General features: G+C 46.6%; 1 protein-coding gene and 1 pseudogene across 4 annotated transcripts in view; both read right to left on the bottom strand.

Annotated features, from left to right (window-relative positions):
* Positions 1–14,801, bottom strand: part of PPARD (peroxisome proliferator activated receptor delta) — an 81,663-nt gene that overhangs the window by 27,878 nt on the left and 38,984 nt on the right. The gene's annotated exons all lie outside the window — the stretch shown is intronic.
* On the bottom strand, positions 10,080–10,749 carry LOC101677172 (annotated as a pseudogene).

The raw sequence follows: 14,801 nt of genomic DNA, 5'->3' as shown, positions 1-14,801 counted from the left end.
TCTGTACAATATTTAATAACTTAAAGTGAAAAATAATAAAATACAGAACTACACAGACAGCAGGATTCCCATAAAAATGACTAGAGAAAGAATGGAGGCAAGTTTCCTCGTATGCATAGATGGAAAGTGATTTACTGTTTTTATGTGGCTGTACTTTTTGAACTCGATATACCAAACACGTATTATCTTCACCTTACACTTAACCCATCACAATATGCGATACCACTGCTGGATCCTCCCTCCTTACACCTTTTTTTACTTGGCTCTTAGGCTTGCTGGCTGCTCCCACACAATCTCTTTTGCTGCTCCCAGTCAACTCCCAGTCTGAAGGTCTCTTTCATTTTCCAGCTACACTCGCTCCCTACGTGACCTGAAGCTGGCTCGTAGCTTTCAATACCTTCAATAAATATGTTTATGATTCCCATATTTAGTTCTCCAGTTCCAGCTTCTCTGACATCTCCACATGGATGCCCAGTGGTATCCGAACAGAGCCCTTGACCTTCTTCCAAGGTCTTTTCCATCTCAGTGAAGGTCATCTCCAACCTTCTAGTTGGTCAGGCCAAAATGTTGGAGTCAGCGAATCCTATGGCCTCTGCCTTTAACAAATACCCAGAACCTAATTACTTCTCACTACCTCCACTGCCATGATCCTGGTCCAAGCCAACATCCTCTCTTGCCTGGATTATTCCAACAACCTCCCAACTGGCTTCTCTCCTTCGGGCTTTGCCCTCTACTCTCCACACAGCAGAATGATCCTTTTAAGTCCAATATTGTCCTTCCTGTGACCACATCCCTCCAGGAGCTTCCTGCCCATCTCTACAGTGGCCTGTGAGGCCTTCCAGAATGGGTGCCCTGCCCTCTGGCTCCCTTCCTGGCATACTGTGCACAGGCACATGGCCTCCCTGCCAATGGTATTCAATGCAACAGGGATAACTTCCTGCAGTGTCTCTGCGGCTATTCCCTCCAGCTGAAATATACTTCCTCAGGGTTTTGCTCCCAGGTGAAAGTCAACCCAGCAATGGACCCATGAGCCAGACCCAGGTGACTGAAAGCTCCTCACCCCCTTCCTCGTCTTTGGAATGCGGGTTCTGTTTGCCTCTCCTGCTCCCCAGAGGCTGTTCCAAGGACACAGTCTTGAGATAGGGATGTGTTATTGAAAACACCTGCATGGTGTACATGACTGACTATAGTTAAAGTCTCCTGGTAAGATCTGGTGGGTGGGGTGCGGATCCATTTGTTTTGTTGCCACACAGATAAGCCCTGCAAGCAAGCTCCCTTCCCTTATTCAAACTGTCCGGTGCTAACCTGGAGTGGCCTGCCTCTTTCTTTGGCTCTGTCTGCCCTCTGCCCGAAGTGACACCTGACCACTCAGTTTAAAACCATCCCAGCCCACCCTCAGGTACTTCCATTTCTCTTCCTGCTTCAGTCTTCTCCACAGCTCTCACCACTATCTGGAATGGGGTGAGTACACCCTTATATATGTATATACATACATATACATATATGTAAGGTTTTTTTTTTAATTTTTTTAAAGATTTTATTTATTTATTTGACAGACAGCGATCACAAATGGGCAGAGAGGCAGGCAGAGAAAGGGGAGGAAGCAGGCTCCCCACAGAGCAGAGAGCCCAATACGGGGCTCGATCCCAAAACCCTGGGATCATGACTTGAGCCAAAGACAGGGGCTTTAACTCACTGAGCCACCCAGGCGCCCCCATATATGTAAGTATTTCTAAAGACTTTTGTTTACTGATTGTCTTTACCCAAAAGAATATAAACCCCACAAGGCAAAAATTTTCACCTGTTAGAATCACACTGATCTTCAAGTCTTACAGCCATGACTGGCTGATAGTAACTGCTCAATAAATATGTACTGAATGAATGAATAACTTTTTATAATTGAAAAAAAGATTTCCATTCATGGCTGGGCCTGAAACAGCCTTGCAGAGATCTGGTCTCAGTTTCAGTTTTCCAGGGGTATCTGAGCCTGCTTTCCAGACCCTTCCAGTTAAGAGAGGAGCTCATCAGGACCACAACGAACTAGAAATGCAGTGTAGGGGAAGATAGGGAGTCCAGAATCAGCAGGCTGAGGGTACCTCATTGTGGTCCAGGCCAGCTCTTTTGCTAATCTGTCAGGTGACCTTGGAAGGCAGTGGTTCATTTTACTTGGCTTAATTTTCCCCCTGAGGAGTGAGTATTGGAGCATCTATCTCCTACCTCCTGTTGATTCTAAAATCCTCTCACTGAGCAGACCCCATGGGTAGTGGTCACTGGAAAATGGCTCAGGTCACTCATAGGCCTTGGCTCCTCTCAGGGCAGGGGTGGGGATGTGGTGACAAATCCTCCAGTGTTTACACTCCAATCATGGAGGAAGGTAGGCCTTTTCTACCACAACCTCAGGGAAAGCTGCACACAGATGGGGAAGGGGGTGGGGGAGAGTGGCTAAGTCCAGAGAAAGAAGAAACGGTTTCTGTTGGAGGCCTCAGAGAGGGTTCAAGGCTAAGGAGAGCTGGGTTAAGACCACTAAGAAATGATTTTAAAGGTAAAACATGCTCAAGAAAACATAGAATTCAGAGAAGAAAACAAAATCAAGGAGGGGGGAGACTGCTTTTTAACTATAGACTGAGGGCTGGTTGTTCTAGGTTGGGGAAATGCAGGGTGTTAGGCCCAGGAAGGGGGTGGATGGAGAGAAACACAAGCAGAGAGAGTGGCAGGGACCAGAGAAGGCTGGGGAAGGAGGTCATAGCCAAACCACAGCACGGAGAACCTCCCGCAGCTCTCATGTGGGGCCTATCCAACTTCTGCGTTAAGTGCACCATACAAAGTGTTTCTACATGCCAGGCATTACTGTAAGCTCCTTACATTAGTGACTCCTTGGGGCTTCGCAAGTGGGAACTAGGAAGCAGGTACTATTATCATTCCCATTTACCGATGACAAGACAGAGCAGGGAAGGGTGAAGTAATTTCCATGCCCAACGGAGCCAGGATCAGGACGCGGAGCCATGAGCCAGTCTGCCTTCAGGGTGGGAGCTCTCAGCCTCTCCACAGGACTGCTCCTCACCCCCAATCCTGAGCCCCTCTCATGCTAAAAAGGCTCCTGCAACCTGGCAGGTGAATCCATCCTCCAACAAACCTCCACTTCTGGTCCGGTCCATTTCCTGATCTCTGGTCACCAAGTCCTGACCTGCACCTCTCCCTCCCCTCAAGCCATCCTGTCCAGATGAGACCTCAGTTACCGAAGCAATTGTCACGGGACCGTCCTGACCCTCCTCCTCCTTCATTTATCATGCCCTCCTATTGTGTGGCTCCTAAAACCTCCAATGGTCAAGAAGAAGCTAGAATGTTGGAGTGGTAATACTTTAAACCTATCTTTTCTCCTACGTCAGTAAGGCGCCAAAGTTTCATGAGATGCTTTCCTCTAGGTGCTGTTCATTAACCTCTGGATAAGGCAACTGGACAAATTACAATGACTGCCCCAGTCCTGCTGAAATCCAGACCCCCAGCATGACTCCTTTCTGTCTGGAGGTGCAGATACAGGGGAGGGGAGGCGAGTAGAGTGTTAATTCAGGCCTATATGACAAGTGTACTCCCAGCTTGGTCTCTAATATGCTGTGTACCTCTGGGTGACCTTCTAACCTCTCTGTGCTCCCGTTTTCCCAACTGTGAGACGGGATTAGTATCCACATGCCGTCCTGAATGGAAGAAGCAAGGCTTGGGTAAGATATTCAATATGAAAAACATTTGTATTATACAATTTGCACACCAAAATATCAATGGTGGTGATCTCTTAGGAGTAATATTTGTTTCTTCTCTTATTGCTTATGTGATTTTTCTAAATTTTCTATAATGAACATGCACTATTCAGTAAGTAAAAAGAAAAAAAAAGGTTTTAAAAGTGTGGTCAAACACGAGACATCATTATTTTAGAGAAGCGAGATGAAGCAGAACAAGCTAAAGAAGTCAGTCTCATGATGTGACATTCTGGCACATTCTCTGCAGAACCCCAACCCCCACCAGAGCAGCAGACGGTACACATGTGGGGCCACGGCAGGATGGCCCTGACACCCCGCTGGGAGGGGATGGCAAGGGGTCCCTTCTCACATCTGCCACATACTCATTTCATTTAAGACAATGTACACAGCCAACACACGTTTGCCCAGTAACCCAACAACTACTAAGGGAAAACAGTCCGGAATGGGAGGGAGGAAGGAGAAGTGTGATGGTGGGGAGAGTAATAGTTTTTAGAAGTATGTAGTTGTAATTGTTTTTAAAAAGAGGCACCAAGGGGCGCCTGGGTGGCTCAGTGGGTTAAGCCTCTGCCTTCGGCTCAGGTCATGATCCCAGGGTCCTGGGATCAAGTCCCGCATTGGGCTCTCTGCTGAGCAGAGAGCCTGCTTCTCTCTCTCTCTCTCTCTCTCTGCCTCTCTGCCTACTTGTGATCTCTATCAAATAAACAAATAAAATATTTAAAAAAAATAAAAAAATAAAAACAGGCATCAATGTCTTTTGCAAGGGAGCCGAGGAGAGCCAGGAGTCTCCTTTAAAACTTCTTGCTTTCTCCCTAACAAAAGCTCTGGATCTCACTTGAGTGAAACCAGCTTGGGAACTAGGGGTGAATATGGACACCAGAGGAGGCAAAGCTTATCTGGTGTTGGATCTCAAAGACATTTTCAGAACTTGCTCTCTGTTCTCCCTGTCCTTTTCCTTCTTTTAAAGATTTATTATTTACTTGAGAGAGAAAAGGGGCAGAGGAAGAGAATCCCAAGTAGACTCTCCTCCCTGAGCAGGGAGCCCAACATGGGGTTCAATCTCATGACCCAGAGATCATGACCTGAGCTGAAACCAAGAGTCGGACGCTTCATGGACCGAGCCGCCCAGGTGCCATCCCCCACCTTTGGCGCTTTCAAGTGCACACCTATGTGGTTGCTCTCTAAGGTCCTAGATAAGGGCTCATTTAACAAATATTTGAAAAGCATGAAGCCCCCGCAAAGAGGAAACCAGAACCAGAGGTAAAGGAATGAAAGTGCAAATCAAACAAGAGTCTTCAAGTCTCAGGAACACCAGTACATCCTTTTTCAAGGAGATTGGAGAGTCAGAAAACCGGCCACACCCTCACCTTCCAATTTGCATTATCGTTTGGGCAGCAGCTTCTGGATTGTACGCCTGCACGACAGACAGCCTTCAGAGCTCTCAGTGGGAAAGCTGGTCAAAAAAAAAATCTGCTGTCTCACTTCTCAGGACTCAGAGCCAGGACGAGGGATGCGCAGGACAAGATGGGGAAATACCGGGCGTGGAGAGACAGAAGGACGGCACCTGGGGAATTCATCCAGAGAGCGGAAGGCCTCACATGTCGGGTCATGTCAGGCTCCCAGTGTGGATTTCTGCCCTATCTGGCAGGAGGAAGACAGAACTCTCTTGGAAAGAATCAGGTGAAGTACTACCACTGTTCCCTGAGTGCTACCGACAGTGATGACGGGGAGTCCTGTCTATAAACACCGCTGTTCCTCTGGGGTTCTCTCCAGGGGGACCCTCTGTCCCTGCCGACCTGGCTGCCGGAGCCCTAAGGGATCTCTCCAAGATGCAGGGCCCAGGGAGGCCATCAGCTGAGGTAGAAGAACTCCCCAGAATTCCCCTCTGGGCCCACAAGAAACAGCTTGTTCCTGGTTAGGTCACAGTGGCCCTGCCCTGGATTTGGCCACTTCCCGGGAGGCCTGTGAAGATGAACAACTCAAGGAGAAGCAGCAGGAACTCAGGAAGGCTGATTCTCCTGGACTCTTAGCTCCACAGCAATAGGACAACAGGGTCCTGACACACCATATCCTGCCTGAGCCGGAGCCACTGTTTTCCTCATAACAACTGCTCACTGGAAGGGCATGAAGAACAGACATTACTCACCACGTGCTCTGGTGCTACTTGCTTTGGAGAGAGCTAACTGGGAAGTGGTGGGCTGCCAGAGCAGAGGGCCACAGAGAAGCCCCAGAGTACTCCAGAGTCACTGTGGCAGCCTTCCTTGAGAACCTCCACCCAACTCCTAGGGCGTCCAGAGCACGCAGGCAGTGTCTCCCCACCCACAGTGACCTGCTTGGCAAGGTTCTGCACACCTTTCCCCCATTAATACTTCCTGTCTCCATCCCCACCCCCAGGAACCCAGGCGGGCTGAGGGAATACCCCTCCACCCATCTCGACTGCCCTTGGAATTCACGGGCCAGTCTGGGGATCCTGGGCGCTGACCCCAGCATAAGCCAAGGCTGGGTATGTGAAACCTGCACCTCCCTGTCTAGGAAGGGGGTGCTGGAACAGCGCCAGGGCCTCACCTTTGTAACATCCATACAAAAGCTTTTATTCCAAAGGTGGCTGAGGAGAGTCCAAGAGCCCGTCTAGCAGCTTACCTGAGTTGCCCACGCCTTCCTACAGCACAGTCTGCCACGTGCCAGAGAGGCGCCTCTCTTTTCCCTCTTGCCTCGGATCCTGCAAGGGCTGGTGCCCTGCTGTGTTCTGAGCAGCACTACCGAGTTGCCTGGTGCCACCAAAAGAATGATGGGGTGCCTCGGAGGCAGCAGACTGTCATCAAGGACAAGGGCAGGGTTCTGGTTCAGCTTGGGAATCCTGGCTCTGCCACTCACTAGCTGAGTGGCCTTAGGCAAATTGCTTCACCTCTCTGAGTAGCTTTTTCCTTTTACGTTTTTTATGTTTAACTACTCACCCCAGAGCAATGATGTAATTTGCCTACGGTTTTGGGGAGAGATGGCTGTAGAGCTTGGTCCCCCACCCCAGTTTCCTGGCTTCCAGGGCCTTGTTGACAACACCGAGATGCTTCTGAGTAGCAGGTGCAATTGACAGAGAAACACATTGGTGAAAGGTTACTTCCAAAGTGCTCTGCCTTACAACAAAAGCAGCCTTCCCAGCCAGCAGTTTAACTAGGTGATTCAAGTTAGCATCACCTTTACTGGGGCCAACTGGGGCCATCACGCTGCCTGATGTGGAGCAACAGGAAGCACTCATTACCTATGTGGGTTTGCCCAAAAAATGATAACTGGAAATCTATTCGCAAGGAAATGACCAAACAAATATGGAATGTGGACAATCGATGACACAGTGTTAAGCAAATGCACAGACTGTTAGCACCTGATGAATCTTAGTGAAGGAAGTAAGAGATGTTCACCACACTCTTCTTTCAACTCACCTGAGGCTTGGACCTTTTATTAAATGAAAAACAGAGAGGAAAAAGGCTGTTCTGCCTTCAGCTCACCCATGACTCTCAACAGAGACTTGGATGTATCGTGTTCCATTGTCATGTATTGTGTATCGTGTATCCAGTGTCGGGAATATAAAAATTCAGGCTTCTCTGCTTGTCATGCAAAGCTTGGCACAATAACGATCTCACAGGGTTTTTGAAGCTCATCTTCCACAAAACTCTAAACCGTGAACCACCGTCAGCCACAGCTGTTTACACACTGCTTCCAGACAGCCAGCCATTAGCTGGAAACCCATTTATTGAGCCAACAACTTTCATGAAGTATTCTCTAAGGGTCATGCACCCACCTTGGGTAAAGGCACCAAACCAGGCCCCAGAGGCATTATAATGGACCAGACTTGGTGGCTGCCCTGTGGAGCTTACCTGGTAGGGAACCACACAATAGGTGGCACAAGAGTTGACTTTTGTCAAATGCTGCCCTGTGATCTCATTCTCTCTCTCTTTTTTTGAGTAGGCTCCACACCCAGCATGGAGCCCAATGTGGGGCTTGAACTCATGACCCTGAGATCAAGACCTGAGCCAAGGTCAAGTCAGATGCTTAACCAACTGAGCCACCCTGACTTGTGATAACTCTTGACTGTACTTCCATACAAAACTTCCTTCTCAACATTCTTGGGAAATTTATGTTTTATTTAATCCCCAAACTTGAGAAACATCAACTGAAAAGTTAGGAAAATAGGAAAAGTATGATAATCCTCTGATGAAAATTAAAGCTTAACAATCAATCTAGAGATGTTACTGGTTTGAAAGACTCCACTGACTTCAAGTCAAAGCAGGAGCAAGAAGCTAACATGCAGAGTTGAAGGTTAAGGCTGGCATCTCGGAACCAGGACAGGAGTGTGAAGGGGAGAAGTGGTCACAATCTAATTGAGTTTTGCTTGTAGCCACTGCCATGCTGTATGTGTGCGTTTATGGCCCCGTCTGTCATTAATGGTGAGTCGTTCTTGTAAATATGTATTAATATATTTAAATACATAGTATGTACAAATCCTACTAGTACATTCTAAGAAATAAGTCTAGAAGCAAAGAAAGCCCTTAAATTGGCAATTTTGACACATGATTTTGTGTAGTGCTCTTAATTTTGTTAGGAGATCCACCTGTTAGGTTATTCAAATACTACTAAACTACTCAGTAATGTTCACTGGCATTTTCCAGTGTCTATTTGATATGGGAGACATCGCTTCTCGGCCTTTTGGCTAAGATCAAGTGTATTTAATATGGGAGAAATACAGACAAAATATATGAGTATTGTGGAATTCTAAGGACACAAAGTCAGAAATGGACCTAAAATCTGAATTAATAAAGCATCACTGATTAGTAAAAGCAGTAATTAAATCAAAATTGGGGCAAGCAAAGTACTTTCATCACTACAAAAGGAAATGAGCCTATATGAAGTAACGTGTACCTTGATTTCCAACTTGAAGATGCTTTTGGAAACTGCTTAACAAACAAATAAACAAAAAACAATCTGAATTGGGGTGCCTGGGTAGCTCAGTCAGTGAAGCATCTGCCTTTGGCTCGGGTCATGATTCCAGGGTCCTGGGATTGAATCCCACATGGGGCTCCCTGATCAGCAGGGAGTCTGCTTCTCCCTCTCCTTCTGCCTACTGCTCGCCCTGCTTGTGCTCTCTCTGCCAAATAAACAAGTAAAATCTAAACAAACAAACAAAAGAAATGGGCAAAAGACTGAACAGATACTTCACTAAAGAAGATAAATAGATGACAAGCACACAAAAAGATGCTCAACATCCTTAATCATTAGGGAAAAGCAAATTAAAACCAGTGAGAGACCACTACATACCTACTGGAATTGCCAAAATGAAACAAAAAGTGACAACACTAAGTGCTGATAGGGTAAAGAGCAACTGAACTCTCATACATTGCTGGCAAGGATTCAAAATGGCATAGTCACTGTGAGAAAGAGATTGCCAGATAAATATATTCTTACCATAGATCTAGCAATCCACTTCAAGGTATTTACCTAAGTGAAATGAAAATCTTTGTTCAAACCAGCATACGAATGCTTTTTCAAAACTGTCAGGAACTGAAAACTGAAAGGTCCCTCAAGTGAAGAATGGATAAACAAACTTACTAGGGACTACTATTCAACAATAAAAAGGAACAAATGAATGCAGTAGCAACAGATGAATTGCAATACATTGTGCTAAGTGAAAGGTAAAAAAATGCTATGTACTTTATGACTCCATTCATATGACATTCTGCAAAAGGCAGAACTATAGGAACAGACAATGGAGTAGGAGTAAATAATATGGGGAGGTTTGACTATGAAGGAGTAGGCCAAGGGAATGTTATTGTTTTGAGGGGGTAACTGCACAGTTCTTTACCTGAATCATGGTGGTGGTTCATAACTATAAATTTGCCAAAACTCACAGAAGTGCACACCAAAATGGGTGAATTTTAGTGTCTGGAAACTTAGAAATAAAAATTTATAATTCTCTAAGAATGACTTTTAAATATTAAATGTTTGTAGTATTATCCTTAAGTCATTCCATTATTTCTATCTGGCATTCATTTTGTGTTAATGTTCTCATCCTTTAGCATTTTCTCTGATCAAATATCTAGATTGGGTAGAGATCACTTTTACATGTTAATAAAATATATAGTCTTGTCACAATATAGTGTTCCTCATAATAATAAACCCTGCATTTAATATTATGCTTTTTCATTTTTTACAGAAAACGTCGAAACTTTTACCACAGAAAAATAAATCAGATTATGGCCTCTCGTTTGTTTTTTTTTTTAAGCAGATAAAAGTTTGTTTATTGAATAACTGATCTGTCTTATTGCTGAGGCCACTGTGTACAGACAAAAAAAGAGGGAGTTTTATTTCTTGGTCTCTTCCTTCTTGGACAGAGTCTTGATGATTTCCGCCTTCTTGGCCTGAAGTCGCTCTTCATGGCACTTGAGAGCCTCCTTGGTCTTTGATCTGCGGGCCTCAGCCTGGTCAGCCAGAAGCTTCTTGCGAGCCTTGTCTGCCTTCAGCTTGTGGATGTGTTCCATGAGAATCTGCTTGTTTTTGAACACATTACCCTTCACTTCCATGTACAGGCTATGATATGTGTGGCAATCAATCTTCTTAGATTCATGCTATCTTCTGAGCAGCCGGCGCAGAATCCTCATCCTCCTCATCCAGGTTACCTTCTTGGGCATTCGAGTACTGGCAGTACCTTTCCTCTTACCAATGCCCATATGCCTGCCCTTCCGACGGGCCAAAGTGTTCTTCCGGCACCGAGCCTGGGAATGGACAGTCACAGGCTTCCGGATTATCAGCCCATCTTTGATCAGTTTTCGGATCTGCTGATGGGAATTGGCATTGGCAATTTCATTGGTCTCGTTGGGGTACAACCAGACCTTCTTTTTGCCACAGTGGAGGACACTGGAGGCAAGCCTCTTCTGAAGCCTGAGTGTATTCATCGTGGCTGCCGCAGTGCCGAAAGAAAAAACCTGACCTCTCATTCTTATTAAAAACTCATACATGTGAAAAATGACAAGTGTTTCTACCCTACAATCCAGTAATCATACCACTGGGTATTTACCCAAAGAATACAAAAACAGTAATTCAAAAGGAAACATGCATTGATGTATGTTTACAGCAGCATTATTTACAACAGCCAAATCATGGAAGCAGCCTAAGTGACCATCAAGTGATGAATGGATAAAGAAGATGTGGTATATATACATATAATGGAATATTACTCAGTCGTAGAATGAAATCTTGCCATTTGCAACATTTGGTGGAGCTAGAGAGTGTGATGCTAAGTGAAATAAGCCAGACAGAGAAAGAAAAATACCATACGATCTCACTCACTGTGTGGAATTTAAGAAACAAAAAAACCAAACAAATGAAAGAAAGAGAGGGCGAGAGAAACAAACCATGAAACAGACTCTTAACTACAGAGAACAAACTGGTGGTGACCAGAAAGGAAGTGGGGGGGGGGTGTGCCGAAACAGATGAAGGGAATTAAAGCGCGCACTTGTCACAATGAGCACGGAGTAATGTGTAGAATTGCTGAATCACTATATATTGTACACCTGAAACTAATATAACACTGTATGTTAACTATGCTGGAATTAAAATTTAAAACTTAATAATTTTTTTAAAAAAATGACTAAAAACTAATAAATGAAATGTTATGAAAGATACAGAATAACTTATGATTTGGGGAATTCTTAGGAAACTCAATTCCTGGTTCCCAAATCCTGAAAAGTTAGGAGACATTGGGAATTCGGAAGCACCAGAATCTTGACACTTTGCCAGGTAGGCTTTGCTAAGACCCCACCAACCTAGCAACCTCCCACCCACCTCTAGCCAGAGCCCCTCTACTAAAAAATTGTTTACAGGATTGATTTGGGAACTCTGTGCACCAGCACTGACCTAGACTCACTCCTACAGGGGGATGTCAAAAGGAGTAAGTCAGAGACTGCCCCTGAAGACAGCGAGCACACACAAGCTGTGTGACGGAGGCCACATGGGAGGTGGACACTTCCGACAAAGAAATATTTCTAACTCGGGATGAGCAGGGATCGTTTTGGAGTAGTTGCTATGGTCCTTCTTCCAACAGAGTCAGAAAGTTCGGAAAGGCACTCCCAGGGAAGGACAAGTGAGGAGGCAAAGCAGCTGAAAACACAGAGCAGCTCTGGGAACAGAGGGGTTCCCCGCTTTGGCTGGGGAGTCCGCCTCTCTGATGGACAGATAAGGGGCCCCAATATGGATGGCCCTGACTTCCTACTTACTAAGTGGGACTTAATTCTGAGGCAAGGGGGAGGGCAGAAGCAGAGAAGTGCTTTGGTTCCAATGCCTGTAAGACCAGAGAGAGGCTGAGAGACTTTCACTAGGGGGTTTCTGAAACAACACAGTGAGAGAGGGTGAGGGTCTGAACTCTCAACTCTCAGTCCTTCCAAATACAACATTGTGTTCAACCAGAACTTTCCAGCACATTGGGCTCTCTGCCTCTGGGCCTCCGCACAGGTTGTTCCTTCCAACTGGGACACTTCAACTTTCTTAACCTAACTAATATCTCCTCATCCTTCAAATCTCAGCGAATAGACAATTTCCTCAGAAAAGCCTCCTGCGGTGTGCTCCTAAGTCCCTGTATTTCCGCAAGCACAGCCCTTCCACACTTTCCGGCTACTGCATTTTACTCACTGATTTATTCTGGGGATATGCTATTTATTTGCTCCTTTCCCTACTCTGTAACAGGAATATAACACACCTAGGGTCACGGGGTATGGTTTGCATTAATCTTCCACATGTAGCCCCGCTAAGTCTTACATTTCTCAACAAGATCATCACTCAGTTCAAGATCCCAAACATTTCCAGCACCCCAGAAGGTTCTTCAGGCCCCTTCCCAGTCAGGAACCACTAGTCTGATCCATACCAACACCAACCAGTTTTGCCTGTCACGCACACAGTGTCTCCAGGCTGCAGTGTGAGCACCCACAGAGTTGTTCTGCTGCTCTCTGGACACCAAAAGGGCTGAGCACAAAGCAGGCCTGTGAGCATCTGCTAACTGAATGATGAGATCAGGCTAGACGGGGAAGCAAGAGTGCCCGGGGCCCCGAGCCCCAGCCAATGTTTGCAACTCCAAGCCTCTGCTCATGCCTGCAATGTCCTCCCTTCTTTATTGGTCTCATTCCTACCCCCACCTCTTGTAGAGGTTTGGCTCAAGTCCCACTCCTTTTGGGGAAGCTTGCCCCAAGGCATCCTCCACCCACCACACTCATTCCGCAGATGCTGCTTCCCAAGACCTTTCCGGGCACATATGTATGAACCTCTCAATACTGCTCCCCAAACAACTGGGAGGGCAGATGCTGTTTTACTCTTCATTAAACAAGAACCAACCTCTCTAGCCTCCTCACTGCTCACAGAGTATCCTGAGCTGCAAAAAATTTCTTCCGGTCTGTCTTCCCCCTAGGGCTAGGAGGATCACACCAGAAAACAGCTGGAAAATTATTGGCTATATGTACAACAAAAAAGATTGAAAAAAAAAAAAAAAAGAATGCAGTGGATCTGTGCCTACTGATGGGGAAAAGAAGTAAAAGACATACTTAAGCAAAGAGCCAGGTGTCCAAACAATTTCTATGCTCCCCACTGACACAGGGGATAGGAGGAGGAAGAGGAGAAATACCATACACTTGAGTCTGTGCCTGGAAAATTCTGGAAGAATACACAAGAAACCGAATACCCTTACTTGTACCCCCCCCAGGGAGTGGGGCTGCGGTCCCACAGCCATTCAGCCGCTTTTGGTCCTATAACTGTCTCACCCATCGGCAGGGTATTTTTATATAAACAGACATTTTAACATAAAAACAAGGTAAAATGACTGAAGTTCATCCTGAGGGTAAACTGAGGACAGCCTGGAGACAACCAAACTCAGGCCCCAGACTCCGGGCAAACACCACAACAGGCCTGGCAGCAGAATTTCAGCACAAGTCAGCCTACAGCCTGTGGGCTCACCTGTGCCAACCCCTGGGGCCTTGGGAGGAGCAGCATCTGATGCAGTGTTACCTTCTGATTAGCAGCCCAAAGCTAGGAGCTCAGAGCGTAGGGCCACATCAGGCAAAGTGCTGCCCACCCTGCTGTGTGGCTCAAACAGGTCTGGGCCTCAGAGGAGCCTGGCTTCCCCATCTCCCAATGAACATACACATGCAAGGTTGGGAGAAGCCACCTAAGGGGGAGGGGCAGAAGGACAAGGGTCCCAGGGGGTTTCTGGGCTTCCTGGCTCTTCCAGAGGTGGGAGAGAAGACTGCAGCAACCTTTCTGCAAGGCCTGTCTCTTTCTCTCATCTGCCGGGCCACCCATTCTGAAGCCTTATCCTTGACTTTGAGGAATTACAGGAGCTTCAAGGTCAACCAAGAAACTCCAGCTGCCAGATGAGCAGTGAGGTGGGTTCCATTATCACCTTCCTGGTTTATGTTTGGGTGGCCTCTTGGTTGACATCTCAACCTTGAAGTCAGACTCCCTGAGCTATTCCCTCATCCCCTCAGGAGCCCCCAAGATCCAAACAGTCCAGGTACCCAGTGAACCAAGTACTGTCCATCCAAGTGCCCAGTATCTCCTGGTTCACCTCAACTGAATGACTACAACAATCTTCTAAAAGGGTCCCCTGTCTCCATTCTTTGCCCCCTCCCCAGTCTGCAGCCAGAGTGACTTTTGAAATCACAAACTGAATCACATCTACTTCCGTGCTTAGGACTCCTCAAAAACTTTCTGCTGCCCCAAGAATGAACTCAAGCTCCTGGCTGGGCCGTACAAGGCCCTTCTTGATCTGGGCTCTGCCTCTCTCTCCAGTCTTTCTAGGGACTGCCCACTCTGCTGCTGGCTCTTCCTTCAACAGCCTTTAAAATGATGGCCCTCCCCTCATGCTCCTCCCTGGTTTTGTCCCGCTGGCTCCCCTCCTTGCTGCACAAACCATCACTGTTATTTTCACACAGTGACCACATCCTTAGATCTCCGTCCCCGGCTTCTCACCTGCTGACTGCCTCAACAGCACACAGAGGCCTCACAGGACCCCGTCACGCCTCC

Source organism: Mustela putorius, unplaced genomic scaffold (genome assembly GCF_011764305.1).
Source record: "Mustela putorius furo isolate JIRA1106 unplaced genomic scaffold, ASM1176430v1.1 tig00000135_pilon_pilon_pilon, whole genome shotgun sequence".
Taxonomy (NCBI): Eukaryota; Metazoa; Chordata; class Mammalia; order Carnivora; family Mustelidae; genus Mustela; species Mustela putorius.
Note: the sequence above shows the minus strand (reverse complement) of the source record. Positions and strands in the feature narration are given on the sequence as shown.